A 14,294-nucleotide genomic window follows, 5' to 3' on the forward strand; every position below is an offset into this window, starting at 1 on the left:
ACCTGGAGGTTAGCCTTGCTCAGCGCAGTGACAGATGCCCTTGTACCGCCTGCGTCATCCAGATGCTTTAGGATCGCACTGCTAATCTGGGATGCTTCACGCTTGACGATGAGCCAACCAGTCTGGGCTCCCCAGCTCAGACATGAACCTGAATGTGATTCTCCTGGGTCTTTCCCACTTCTCCAAATGTCTTGATGCTGTTCTCTTATCAAAATAATCCAGACACAAGAGTGTACTTTGAAGGGAAGGTGCCCCAAAAGGCATATTTTAGGGGAAATGGCTTGCCCCCAAAAATGTATAGCAGCAGAACTGCATAGGGATGTGTGTGCTAAATTTTACGTAGTGGAAATAACACAGACTGGCTCGGAAACGGGATGGAATGCAGCTGCGTTAAAAAAGTGCACAGTAGAGAAAGCAAAAGCAGACTTCTGTAGGATTTTTTAAAAATCATCAACTACAAACAGGGCCAAGTTTTATAATCAGGTTAGTGTATGAAGTAGTTATCATGTCATTAATGCTTCTTTAAAACAAGGCTGTAAGTAGAATATCACGACTTTTTAAGACTTTGTGTAAGAATTGTTCTGGCAAGAAGATCATGAGTTGTGCTTCCCATACTTGATCGACAATTTACATTTCTACCTTCTGCTCCAAGAAGGTAAAGAATACCTACAGGGGGTGCATGGGCTTGATTCAGGTCTCTTTGGGATGTATTAATTGGACGGTGTTCTTTCGATGTAAACGCAGCCCAAGAAGCCTCTTGGCTCAGCTAAAGGGGACTGCCAGGCTGTTCCAACTGTCGTCCTTTTGAGGACAGGCATGGTGGTTAAGAGTGGCGGACTAGGACTCTAAAGTCCCCACTAAGTCATGGCGCTCACTGGTACTCAGTCGCAGGCTCTCGGCCTCACCTACCCCACAAGGTTGCTGTTGTGAAGATAAAATTGAGGGGAGGATAAAATTGGAGATGGAATGGTGGGGAAACCAGGCAGAACCACTGCTGCTAAAAACTGGGGCCCTCCTGGCCCATTTTCTTGAAGGGTCCATAAGAGTTTAAGCATTACTGGCCCCCGTTTGACACGGTATTGCTTCTCTTCCTGTAGACATGTGAATAGCATGTACTCGTACATTTGTGCTGGAGAATTTGCTGGGGGAAAATGATTCAAGTGTGATTTCTTCTGGATCTCACCACAGATTGTTCAGCCCTTTCCTTTGCCTCCCCTGTGGGGTGCCTGAAAGGTCCCCTCTCCACACTTGGGCAAACATACAGTGATAGCTTCTGCAAAACCCGGCTTTAGAGAAATTCAGGCGAGTGAGCGGAGAGAGTCAGAAAGTGTGACTCTACAACGCTCACTAGAAGGAAACATCAAGATGGTATTCGCTGGCACCTGAATGAATGACTGTGCTTAACTGTTCAGATACGTGAAAGCCATAAAGCTAATGAAGCATGCGCACTGTTTGTCTAAGTTAAAGCCCTTTAGCCTGGAACCAAGCAAAGGAAACACAAAGCAATCTGCTTATGAATGAGAGCCGGATGACAACCGCTGCCCCCCTTTCCCCAACACAGCAAAACTGGGCTTTTGAAATTCTCCTGTGGCAAGAAAGAATGATGCAAATTGCTCAAGCTTCAAGGGGAATTCATCCATCTTGCAGTGTTCCCCATCAGGATGGGAAACAGTGCTCAAGTGAACAAATAGGCATTATGTAAATGCCACTTTAAAATCCTCTAGGATCACTCAGATGCTGACGCATGGGGGGGATGGAGGTCTTTGTCCATGCCAGGGATGTTTGCAGACCTCAGCTGAATTTCAGAAGCTCACCACCGGGGATACGTCATCTGCCCCTCCACCGGTGGACCACTGCATGCCGAAGGAAGAGGGAGAGAGCAGTGGAAAAGGATGACCTCTCCCAAGGCTTGGTTCTGGGCCTGCCTGCCATGGCATGGCCTAGTCTGGAGGAGCAGCGTCACTCCAGAAAAAGCTCTGGGCCCATGAGTTGCCAGTCCATTGACTTCAGGGATCCCTGCGTCATCCTCAGCCCTTCGACAGCCCAGCCTCCAAAACTGCTTCTCCCAAAGCCTCCTGGGTCCTTCAGCCACACAGCAGGCCCACCGCTCTCAAAGGGGCATTTGGCATGTTGGACGTTGCCTTCACAAGGCGCCGCCTAAACGCTCAAACCCTTGGACTGCTTGCTGAGTTCCCGTCCTCCTAGAAAGATTGCAAGCAGCATATAGGTCTGCGAGGGGGTGTCACACGGAGGTGGGTAGAGACCTGTTCTCCCCTGCAGAGGAGGGCAGGACACACACACTCCAGCAGAGCAAAGCTCAGGGAGCCCAGGTTCCATTTGGATGTCAGGAAGCATTTCCTGCCGGTCAGGACCCCGAGGGTGTGGAATGGGCTTCCACGAGAGGTCGTTGAGGCCCCATCGGTGCGGGTGTTTAAGGACAGGCTGGACATGCACGGGGTAGGCGTGTCATGAGCAGAGCCAGCTGGAGCCGGGGGTCAGACTAGATGGCCCGGGAGGCCTCTTCTGACTCTTTCTGTTTCTGTTTCTGGATGTCTACTCTGAAGCAAGCTCCACTGAGTGAAATGGAACTTACTCTCTGGAAAATATCCATAGGATTGCCACCTAAAAGTATATTGTCTAGATGCATTTTTTCTGCTCTGCAGTTGGCAGAGTTTGGTTTATGATGCTACTTTAGGAGAGAGGGGAATGAATGGGGTGACACTGAGAAATGTCACCCCATTGATCAACTGGGTTGATTTGGCTGCTCTGGCAGGCTAGGCAGGGCTCCCCATCTTCCCTCACCACTCCATGTTCTCCCACCCAAAGCTGCATGCTCCATGGAAGAGGACAGCCATCCCAGGTAGGACTGTACCATTCTTTGGTCAAGGGAAGATCCAATGTACTTCCGAAAGAACAACTGGGCAGAATCTCACCCCCACCCATTGCTATTTTCACCATTATGGGATGGTGTCAGGCCCAGCAAGTTAGAGACTGGTCATCAGAAATGAGCCCAAGAGCCTGGGCAAGGACCGAGCTGCTGATTCTGAATTCAGTCGCCACCATTCCAGCCTATGGTGACAACTCCATAGCTAAGTCAGAAGGAGGCAGTGGTCTTGCCTCTGGACAAATGCCAGACCTTACCCAACTAGGATAGGGAGCACAGACCAACCTGATTCTGGGTGATGTGGGTTGGAGCTGCAGGGATGCATTTTCGGAGCACACCTCAAGACTGCCCTGATCTTTCAAGGTGCTGGTGGCTCACTTCCTGGAGCTCGGAAGCACAGCTGTCTTCTGGGGATTCAGGGGGCAGGAGAAAATTCTGCTCCCAGGAAGGGTGAGGGGCTGAACTCATCCCCCCTCTGGAATGTCTTTTGCTCTTCAGAGCTACTCTCTGCACCTGATTGCTCCAGGCTCACAGCCAGAACAAGCCCAACTTATCTGCTTTTCTCTGTATCACCCGAAGTAAAAGGGCTAGAGATAGACTTGACAATTCAGGGGATGTTTTAGAAGCTCCCTTTAGCTACAGCCCAGGGGACTCCTGTGACTCCTTTGCTAATGGACACCTCATCCATCACAGGTCCTCTTTTCAGCTTTCTAGGAGCTACAAGGAATCTATCCATGGTGCTGAACCCATCTCCAAAACAGGCTCAGCTCAGTGGAACACTGTGGGTAGTACTGATAAAGCTGGAAAGAAAAACTACAGTGGATAAGAAACTGCCTTGACATAGGGGTCCACAGCCTCCCCTGAGCAGCCCCAGTGGTGTTAGAAGTCAATACGGCGCATATTGAATAGCTAGATCTATGGAAGTTGTTCCAGGTTGGTTTTGACTTCAGACGTTCTGGACTGAATAGAGACTTCAGCGAAATCTATAATCTTAGTCCATGCACTTCTGAGTTTGCTATGTGATACAGGAACCTCCCAAAATGCTTTTGACAGTAAGCATTTGAAACATGTGGCAAATGTGAACTGCTGAAAAATGCAAACAAACACACTTTAATGGAAGAAAAATGTTTGTATTTCAAAGATGTGCACAGTTGATCCGTATATGTTTGAAAAAATGCACAGAAATAAATACGCATTCGCAAGCCAAAAAGATGTTTGCAATCCGTTATGGACCAGAGTTGGAAGGAACTTTAGCATGGAATTTGGAGAACTTCAGTGAGCTCTAGTTTTGCTGATATGCAAATCCTGACATTGGACATTACACAACTGCAATACAAAATCATCATTCACAAACTGTCTCAATGGAATTGTAAAGGTTTTCAAATGGAAGGCCATGATGTATGAATTCTGGAAGCGTTAGCAGACTTTTGCAAGGGTTTCACTTTCCTACAGCAGCTGCCCCTTAATGCTCCTGTGAGACAGGATTAATTACCAAGAAGGTAATTTTCACGTAAGGCTGAAGCATTAGCAATTGTGATACGCTTGCGGAGAGGCTCTCTCTCTCTCTCTCTCTCTCTCTCCATAACTTGGCTCAGCATATTTTTTAAAAAGAATACACCTCAGGGACCCCCCTTGCAAACTGCCTCTTTCTCTCCATTTTTTAAACAACAAAATAAAATCAAAACTAAATTGGGAGCAAAGAGACTTGCAAAAGTCTTTCATTCCCTTTCCAAAGTTAATAGCTTTATTATAAACCTCTTCCATTCAAAGAGCAGGATCTCGGAGGTATCCAATAATTACTGTCTTCCATTATATCAGAGATTCCCAAATGAAGGTTTAAAAACTTCATTAGTCTCCTGGCCCCTGACATTTAGATGGGCTGCAAATCCCCTGTTGGTTGCATGCAGCAGGGTCCATGTGATTCGGAAGCATCTCTGCCAAGCTCCAAAAGGGCCATGAGCTTCAGACAAATTATTAACAGTAAACCTGGCTGTGCTCAACTGCATTCCATCCTAGAGGTCTCATTCCCTTCCTTCTGGAATGTAAATTGGAAGCTGGCAAGGTGGAATCTGGTTAGATGCCAGAGGCAGGCTTTGAAATTTTTAAAACCAAGTGCTAAAAGATAAAAGAGGAGGTAAGGAATATGCGGTACCCCTCTTCCAGCTCACGCAGCAGACTGTTTGTGCTCCTGTACATGACGCAGAAAAGGGCTGCCAGTTGTGTAACCTTCATTCTGTGAGTGTTTGCAGGTTTCTTCTCAGCTCAGCTTGGTTTCCAAGATCAGGCTGAGCGCAGGAGAAAGCCCGCAGGTGCTAGAGGAGCAGATTCCATGGAGTCTTGTCCCAATGGTAGCACAAACAAAGGCGGGAAGGCATGCACATAGAAGAGGGATCCTGCTTGCACAGCGGTCGTGCGGGACTCAGTTCCAGGTGGGAACCATGCAGTGCGCTTCCCAGAAAGTCTGACTGGTGGAGGAAAGGAAGTGGGCTGAAGTCTGGGGAACCAAACCCAGGGCATCTGACAGAGTGCCACCCCAAAGCAGATTCCACTCGCATCCCCAGGTTTTGTGAAGTCTTCCTTCAAGGGCGCTGCCTCTTCCCCCACTGAAAGTATGTCTGCTTCCTGGAGTCCAGGCTTTGCTAGGGAATCATGATAGCCAAGCAATGGCAGCTCTTCCACAGAGAAGGACTCAAGGTGAAGTTACAGCACTTCCAGGCATTCGGCAGCTTATGTGGGTCTTTTAATGTCCCAGGTCTTCATACTGTATTATACCTTCTGGATAGCTTTGGAACTGTTTTCTAATGGTGTATGTCAAAGATATATGCTATGTTTTTGCTATCTTGGTTTTGTAGTGTGTAATTTTTCTGCACCACCTTGAGAGCTTTGACTGTACAGAGGTGAAACATGAAAGAACGTCCCTGCCCACTTGTCAGATAAACCTGACCTTTTGACTTCCTTTTTGTAAGAAAAGATTAGAAGAAAAATATGATGACGGCACTTTAAAAGTGTAGCAAATGCACATGTCTTCTAAGCCCTGTTGTAACTAAAGTAGCCAGAGGCTGTGCCTCCCCCAAGTTTGCCTTTTAAGCTATTACACACTTTTCTGTTCTGTGACAACAAGCAAATAGTATACTGCACTCTGGTTAAAGATGTGCCAAACAACTGCATTGGAACTCACCAAATTCTCCCAACTACAACTCAAAGTGTCTTCTTCCATATGTATTCATTTATTTGTTTATTTATTATTTATTAAAACATTTCTATGCCGCCCCGAGGCTCCGGCAAGGGGCGGCTCACAGCATAGAATAAAATACACAATAAATTAAGACAATAACAATTAAAATATATACATTAGAATAAAATAAGCCGCCCTGGCCAAATAAAATTCAATAGTATTAACATTTAAAATGCTGCTTAAATAAAAAGGTCTTCGCCTGGCGCCGAAAAACAAATAACGACGGCGCCAGGCGGACCTCTCTGGGGAGCGCATTCCATAACTTAGGCGCCACCGCTGAGAAAGCCCTCCTCCGAGTAACCACCCTCCTAATTTCCTTCACTGAGGGCTCCTGGAGGAGGGCCTCTCCCACTGATCTCAAGGGGCGGCTGGGCATATATGGACGTAAGCGCTCCTTCAGGTAACCAGGACCCAAGCCGTTTAGGGCTTTATAGGTCATCACCAACACCTTGAATTGGGCCCGGACTTCAATATGTGCCTGCCCACCCCTTAAGATCTGGGACAGATGCCCTTCTCCAGGTGCCCTTCCTGAAGGAGATTAGGAGGGTGACTGCCCGGAGAAGGGCCTTCTCATTGGTGGTACCCCAATTGTGGAATGCGCTCCCCAGAGAGGTTCGCCTGGCACCGTCACTTTATTCGTTTCAGCGCCAGGCCAAATCCTCCTTATTTTCCCAATGTTTTAAGACCTGACTGTTTCAATTGGGGTTTTATTATTAGTTGAATTTTAGGACACTTTATTTTAAATTTTTTACATTTTGTAATGTTCAATCGTCCTGTGACTTCGGTAATAGGATGGTCTAGAAAAGTTTTAAAAACAAACAAATAAATTCCATCTCATGCCTCCATCAGTCTGCAAATGCTGGCTTGTCTCATGTGAAAATCTGGCCATCATTTCATGTGCTTTGCTCCTCATGTGTGTATCCATTATGCACGCATTTAAATGGAGGTACTTTGTCCCATGGATTAAGGTGTACTTGCACACATTTTTCAAAGGGATGCTCTTTTTTTCATGCGCAATTCTCACATATATGAATGTGCTTGAGTACACAATGTTCGACCCGTGAATTATGTTGTAGGTGCGGAAATGGTGGTTTGTGTCCTAGGCTGTGTTTGCTAGGAAGGTGCAACCAGGGCAAACCCTTATCAAAAACCGACTGAAATGAATCCCTCATGTATCCCTAGATGTGGCATGGAATCCCTGGGGAATGGACTTCACGAGCTTGGGTGACTGAAAGGAGCAGCTCTGGGAAGGGGCCTTTCACGTTTTGCATGAAAAAGCTCCTGGGCTTGGTCCCTGGTGGCCAAACAATGGGATGCTGAGACAGGTCCCAACATCTAGGCACGGGTGAACACGTGATGCTTGAGCTCATGGAAGAATTCCTCCTCAAATCTCATCTGGGAGCTTCCGTTTCCCTCTAGCTGGGACAGCAGCATGTTTTCAGCCAGGAAGAATGTGTGTTGGAAAATGTGTACTCCCAGAACGTGCACTTCTCCACCATGGACTAAAGCATGAAATTGCTCATTTTGCCCTGTTGGAGGGAATGCACAGAAAGAGAGAGAAATGCACAGAGAGATTGCAGGAGGAAGCGAAAGGGACACATGTGCTCATCCCTAGATGTTATAGCATCAAGATGACTCCCATATAGCTTCCATATAGCCTGAAGTGCCTAATCGTGGAAGCTAAGCAGGGTCAGGCCTGGTGGAGCTCTGGATGGGCGACCAGAGTCCTGCATTCAGCAGGCGGTCTGACCCGATGGCCTGCTAGGCCCCTCCCATCTGTATGGGTCTATGATAAGCCATATGTACACCCACGTTGATGCCAGGGTGGTCCTCAAAGGCAGGCATGGCCGAGCACTTGACAAGGGATCGAACGTCAGCAGATGCCCACCGGTAAGAAGTCTGGAGTGGTCCTCCTCATCACCACAGCAACCAGCTTGTCTTGTTCCCCTGCCTCTCCAGCAAAGAGTGGTGGTGGTGAAGAGGAGGAAGAGCATTTTCCCCGGCATGCCCTCCGGCCCCCTGAGATCGGCAGCAGAAGCCCTCCTGCGGGAACCCTCTTTGAAAGAGGTCAGGAGACAGAGCACTCGGAGGAGGGCCTTCTCCGTGGTGGCAGCTTGCCTATGGAATGCGCTCCCCAGAGAGGTCCACCCGGCACCATCATTATTTGCTTTTCGGCACCAGGTCAAGACCTTTTTATTTGACCAATATTTTAAAGCTAATTAATTTTAATTGTATAATTATTCATTTAATTTATTTTAACCATGTCATGTTAGACTCAGTCATGGTGTAGTCAATTTATTTTGTTTAGGATTTATAATATATTGTAAGCCTTCCAGAGATGACAGTAATGGACAGCCTATAAATTTCCTAAATAAATAAATAAGATGCCACCATGGATATGGCTGCTGGCTTGGCCTTTCGAGTGAGCCAGGGCAGCTGTGTGGAGAAAGACCCTGAGGACACATAGAAGCTGCTGACAGTGGTGGTGAGAAGGCAGAATGAGGTGATGCACCGAGGATGTCTTGGCCATTGTTCCCGCAAAACTGGACAGAGGCACTGCCGCAAGGTGCTGTGGGAACACCAGGGTCCAGAGATCTGGGAATCAGCCAAATCCAAGCTGAATGTTCTCCAGATTCCATCTCAGGCATGTTCTGAGCCAGTTCCATATCAAATGGAGATTTTTTTAAGGATATCCATGAAAATCCATGAAGTTCCGTATATTTTGCTAAATCTGTGCATCACTTGAGCGCAACTTTGAAATATAGGCATTCTCCTCTCATGGATGAAAGAACATTTTGCACATTTTTCAGCAGTATGCATTTTTCATGGGGATTATTCAGATTTAAACTTCTCTGGGGGTGGGTCTGTGAATAATGTTGCAAATACAGACTTCGAGCATGATGAGGATGAGGAACGACATTAGATTTCTATACCTCCCACAGCCTAAGCTCTCTGGGCAGTTCACAACATGTGCAGGACTTCAGGCGATACAGAAACTATTGCAGATTTCATGCAGAGCTGTAGTGGGTCTAGAAGCTAGGAAATAGGTAGGCTGTGCCCAGTTTCTCATAATGCCTCCCGATGGCCTTTGCTGTGGTCTGGAAGAGGTGGCTCTGGATTTCAGAGGCACGCTCGGGTGCCTGTGCTTTTTCAGGAGAAGTTGAACGACAGGGAACTGGTGAAGCGTGTGAGGCTGCGTGGCGTCTGCATTGGGGAGTGACGTGATTTCAGCCAGGAGAAAGGAAACAACGAAGGAGCTTCAGGGGCTGCATGACCAAAAGGGGGCTGCGAAGCACTCCTGGTGGGGGAGTAGCTTGCTGCATCATTGAAGGGGAAAATTATTCCTGCTGAAGGCCCGTGACTTGCCCACTTATTGATTCTTGGGTTTAAGATACTCCTAGCAGGGAGGGAATAGGGAGAATAATAGAAATACAAGACATGGAGGTGAACCTGAAGGTGGAGGAGGACAGACAGAGAGACAGACAGATGAGCTCTAATCATTTAAGTGATGCCCAGTGAATTTAAGCTTGAGGCTCCTCCTCAGAGATAATTGCAAAAAGGAAAATAAAATCATACCTGGAGAAGAAGACGATTTTGTAGCTGATTCATCAATGGATCATATGGAAGATATACAGCCCTGAGACATTGTGAAGGGAGGGATATGAAACCTTTAAATGAATAAATAAAATGTGTGGGACTATATTAACATTCAAGAAAAGGCCACATGGGGACATTTAGACCACCCGCCCAGCCTCTGGTGTTTTCTTCCTCAAAATCCAAACCAAACCAAACCCAACCCAACCAAACCCTGCCTGTTTTGAAGCACAATTCTTCATGTAGCATAACTGTGTGCCTTCTTCAAATACGTACCATTTTTTGCACACAGGCACCCAGCAACTACGGAGTGTTAGTCCACACAGGGCGACTTATTTTATATTGTTATTTCTTGTATTTTAATTTATGTTGTGAGCCTCCCCGAGGCTTCAGTGAATGGGGCGGCATAGAAATGTTTTAATAAATAAGATAAAAATAAATAAATAAATGCACATGCTCAGTGCGCTCTTTGCACAGTTTACACGAGTGCACACCGTCTAACTTTGCAAGCTCAGAAATGTTTGGATTTCCAACTTGAAATTGTGTTCAGTTCTATACTTGGTTCCAGCAGGTGCCAAGTGAGTACATCCATGAAGAAAACTGTTGGAGTAAATTTCTCGTCTTGAGGCTGAAGTGCAAATTAATCTGTGATGGAAAAAGAGACGGATTCCTAAGGGACTCCCAACTTTAGAAAATGTGCTGCTTTTTGTCTCCTGCCCTCCCCCCACCCCCCAGCCACCCTCCCATTGAACAATTAGTGTGGGAAGGATGCCGCAACACCAAGGTGTGGCGATAGTCAAGAGTATGAATCATTGCGGAATGGATTTCTCGCGGGTTTCCTTCTTCCAAATAAGTCTAGGTAACCCACATCCACACTGAAATCCCCCGTGTCTCTCTGCAAAGCTTTTCTTCTTCTACACATCAGTCAACCTAAAGAGTTTTGCAGCAATCATCACCATAGTAACAGAAAAAGTTCTCCTCGGCCTAGTTCTATGGGGTGTTACTGGGGATGCTTTATATATACTTTCTCTTTTCTCTCTGTCTCTCTCTCATAGACACAAGTCTAAAAATGGCCCAGAGGGGTCTTCAAAGAGAAAAGGACAGTGGTTTTCCTCAAGGTGGCTAGTATTCTGGAAAGTGTTTTCAACTTCAGATACATCCTATGCTCTCACTATATTCTAGGTTCTCATCCAAAGGGATACTGGGTCCATTCTGGGCCACAGACTCATGAGGAACACCCTGTATGCTCCCGTTGCTGGCACTAGGTGCCCAGGTGGCTGCAGGGGAGGGAGAAATGGAGATTTGATATAATATCTAAAACATCAGAGGTTGGGAGAAAACAAACCCATTTTTCTAAGCATTCCGTATCATTCTTTCATTTATACTTTTTGAATACCACTCAATAGCCAACGCTTTCCTGGTGGTTTGTGGTACAATAAAACATAATTTAAAGCCTTTAATATAAAAAATTAACACCATTTGCAGCTGTTAAAAACAATTAGCAATAATGCCATCAGGGCCTGTTCTTAAAAACAAACAAGCAGCCAACCCTAACATGGAAAAATCCCATCCTCTGATATCAGATGCTTAGAAGAAGTCATTGCGATTGGTGGACCAAGGACAGCGCCTTCCGCATCACGCATGCGCATGAACGTGGCGCCTGGAAATGCATATAGTTGAAGCATATGTACAATCAGTGGGAGAACAAAGTGCACCTTTCAAAGATGCACACAATTAATGGGTACATCTGGGGAAATACACATGAAATTTCATGCAAAGAGGGCCAGATGAAGCCTGCACGCTGACGCAGGGTCCAGTTCAAACAAGTTTTGCTCATTCCTGTGTGGAGCTGCCATTTTGTATTTTGGGTGGAGAATCTAACTTGCTTAGGTGAGGGTTCAAGAAAAGGCAGCACCAGTGTGTTTCTTCCCTCCCTCCCTCCCTCCCTTTTCTGGGTTGTCACACTTGTAGGCTTTGCTATTTCCTCTATGCACTATGCAGTTCTCCAGCAGTGCCCTGGTGGAGCGATGCTCCATGGAGACAAAATACCCATCAGCAGCATTGCTGGAGGTTTCCCTTTCTTTCCCCATGGAAGCCTTCGCTTGTTCACTGGCTTCCTAGAATTGCTCTGAGGCCTGGATTCTACCTCATGGTCCCGCACGAGGGGCTTGCTATGGGATGCAGAGAGACGGTGCACGTGTGTTAGCCTCCTGGCTGACCCAAGCCCAGGGGATCACTTCAGAGGTGCAGGATTCGGATTCCTGTGCAAAGTGAAGGCTACACACATTCATGTTGCATCAGGAATGCTCACGCCTTGTGCTGGATCGCCTGCGGGCTGCGTTCCACCCATGTATTTTGCAAAAAGAGTATCCAGGACTTTACTGGAACCCCAAAAACAGAGCCAGCCATAATGGCAGGTGCTTAAAAATGGTTGAAACAGGGAATGTTGGTAAGAGGGCTCGCCACAGATGCTTTGGGGAAAGAACTGGACCCTCAGGGCAGCTGCAAAGAGCCATGTGCCTTCTTTGCACTTTCTTGGATTCAGCCCCCGATTTATCTTGAGCTCTTAGGCACAACACACAATTTGTATCGACAGCCCTGCAGTGCCAAGGAAGGAGGAGACGGATTCTCTGCTCAGCCTCATTTAGCAGAGACAGAGCTGTCAGGAAGCTGCCCCTGTCCTGAAGCTTTATGACCTCGGAGACTGTAAGAAGCAGCCAGAAAAAAGAACACACCAGATCAGTTTTTCCAAACTTCTGCTTTGCAATGAGGTTGCTATAAGTTAGCGAGGCTTTGTGGGATGGGGTGGACAGATGCAAATCTGTGTGGAACCTAAGGACATCTTCCACCTCCAACCTTCATCTCTGAATGCAGAGGATCTTCATACACAATGGAAGGGAGTCATTTCCATGCAACGATCATACAAGCTCCTTTTCATTCCAACCTTTGTGACTCATTTAATTTGCAAAGACTGGAGATTCGCGTGCTATTCTTGGCCTCCATTGTGAAGACACCGTTATGTGCACTTGTGAATGACTGTGCCTTGCACTTCATGCTGGTGCATTTGTATCTGGGAAGACCAAGTTCTGAAATGCTTTGATCTTTCTTTTCCTTTGCATGTTTTGTCTCGTGTGCTTCCTCGGCTAGCTCAGAATGCACGTGGTCCTCACAGCAGGTGCCGCAACTCACCTGTTTTCCATGCAGAAGGCCCCAGGCAGGAACTCTGGCACAGGCTGGCACAGGGAAATCCCTCCTGCCTGACATACTGGAAAGCTACTGGCCCTCAGTGAGGGCAACAGTGGACTAGACAGAGCAAAGGTTTGGCTCAGTAGAAGGAAACCTCCAATTAGTACTGGACAAGAACTCTGTTGGTTGCCCTCAGCTCAGCCCCTAGACTCCAGCCTGCTTTCTCTCTGCCCTAAGTCTGCCTTGCACTGAGCATTCACATGGGTGTCCAGCCAGAAGTGAGCCCAAGTGAGTGTGTGAAGCTGGCTTGTATGCACACTGCCCAGGAACTCACTGTGCAAGCAGAGTTCTGCTTCAGCACAAGTAGCTTGTGAGCTTCGCTTGCTTTGTATACTGTGCACAAAAAAATACATACTTTACACAAAAATGTATTTTGTATACTTTGCACAAAGGATTATGTACTTTGCGTAAAGAAATATGTACTTTGCAAAAGAATTACATGCTTTGTGCAAAGAAAATACTCAGGCACTCTTGAGCCCTTAGTCTCCTTATTAGAGCACAGTCCCCATTGAATCAAATGGAATGCATTGCAAAAGAACCATCTTCAGGGCTGCCCCGTTAGAATCAAAGTCAGTTTTCCCCATCACTGCACCACCTAATTGAGAAATGCTGCACAGGCGGCTTTTCTGCCTTCCTGGAAAAAGAGGTGAAACCTAATCATTGCATTTGATTTTGGCCAAGCTGTTCAATTTCTTGGCTCAGCCAGGGGAAAAAAATCTTCCCTTTGCTGCCCATACTAGACCACCTTTGAAAATGACTCCATGGTGGTTTCCTGCCCAGTGAAAGCCAGGGTGGGATCTGCAGGAAGAGAAGACGCAGGCTTCACCCTGTCTGCCCAGTTTATTCTTCGGTGATTGCCAATGCTCTCCAAAGTCACCAAATAGCCTTGCTGCATTACCTTACCTCCAGAAAGCCTGAATTCGCCAGGGCACTGCATGCTGATCGTTTCTGGGTGAGGAATGGATGCTAAGAAAAATCAAGCATTTTTTTTTTAATTCCCAAGGAGAGCCAGAAGGAATTCCCCTACTCCAAACTCCCCATGTTTATTTATTCTTCACAAAGGGAATACTCTTCACTCCCTCCTCACCAAGCAACTGAGAATCCGCTGGGGTTGACGGAGTGACTGCAGCGAGATATTGAGGGGCTTTGAATGCAAAGCATCGTGGCCGTTGAGCATTAAATATAGAATCAACAGCGCTGCCATGCAGGATGCCAAAGACCTGCAGACTGCCCTTCACTTGACTTATCTGAACATGCGTCCCATCCATGAGATCAGCAGATGGCCACTCATTTGAGCTGTTCATAGAGGTTTCTTTGCCAGATGTTTTCTCTTTT

Source organism: Varanus komodoensis, unplaced genomic scaffold (genome assembly GCF_004798865.1).
Source record: "Varanus komodoensis strain SLA01 unplaced genomic scaffold, ASM479886v1 scaffold26, whole genome shotgun sequence".
NCBI classification, from domain to species: Eukaryota; Metazoa; Chordata; class Lepidosauria; order Squamata; family Varanidae; genus Varanus; species Varanus komodoensis.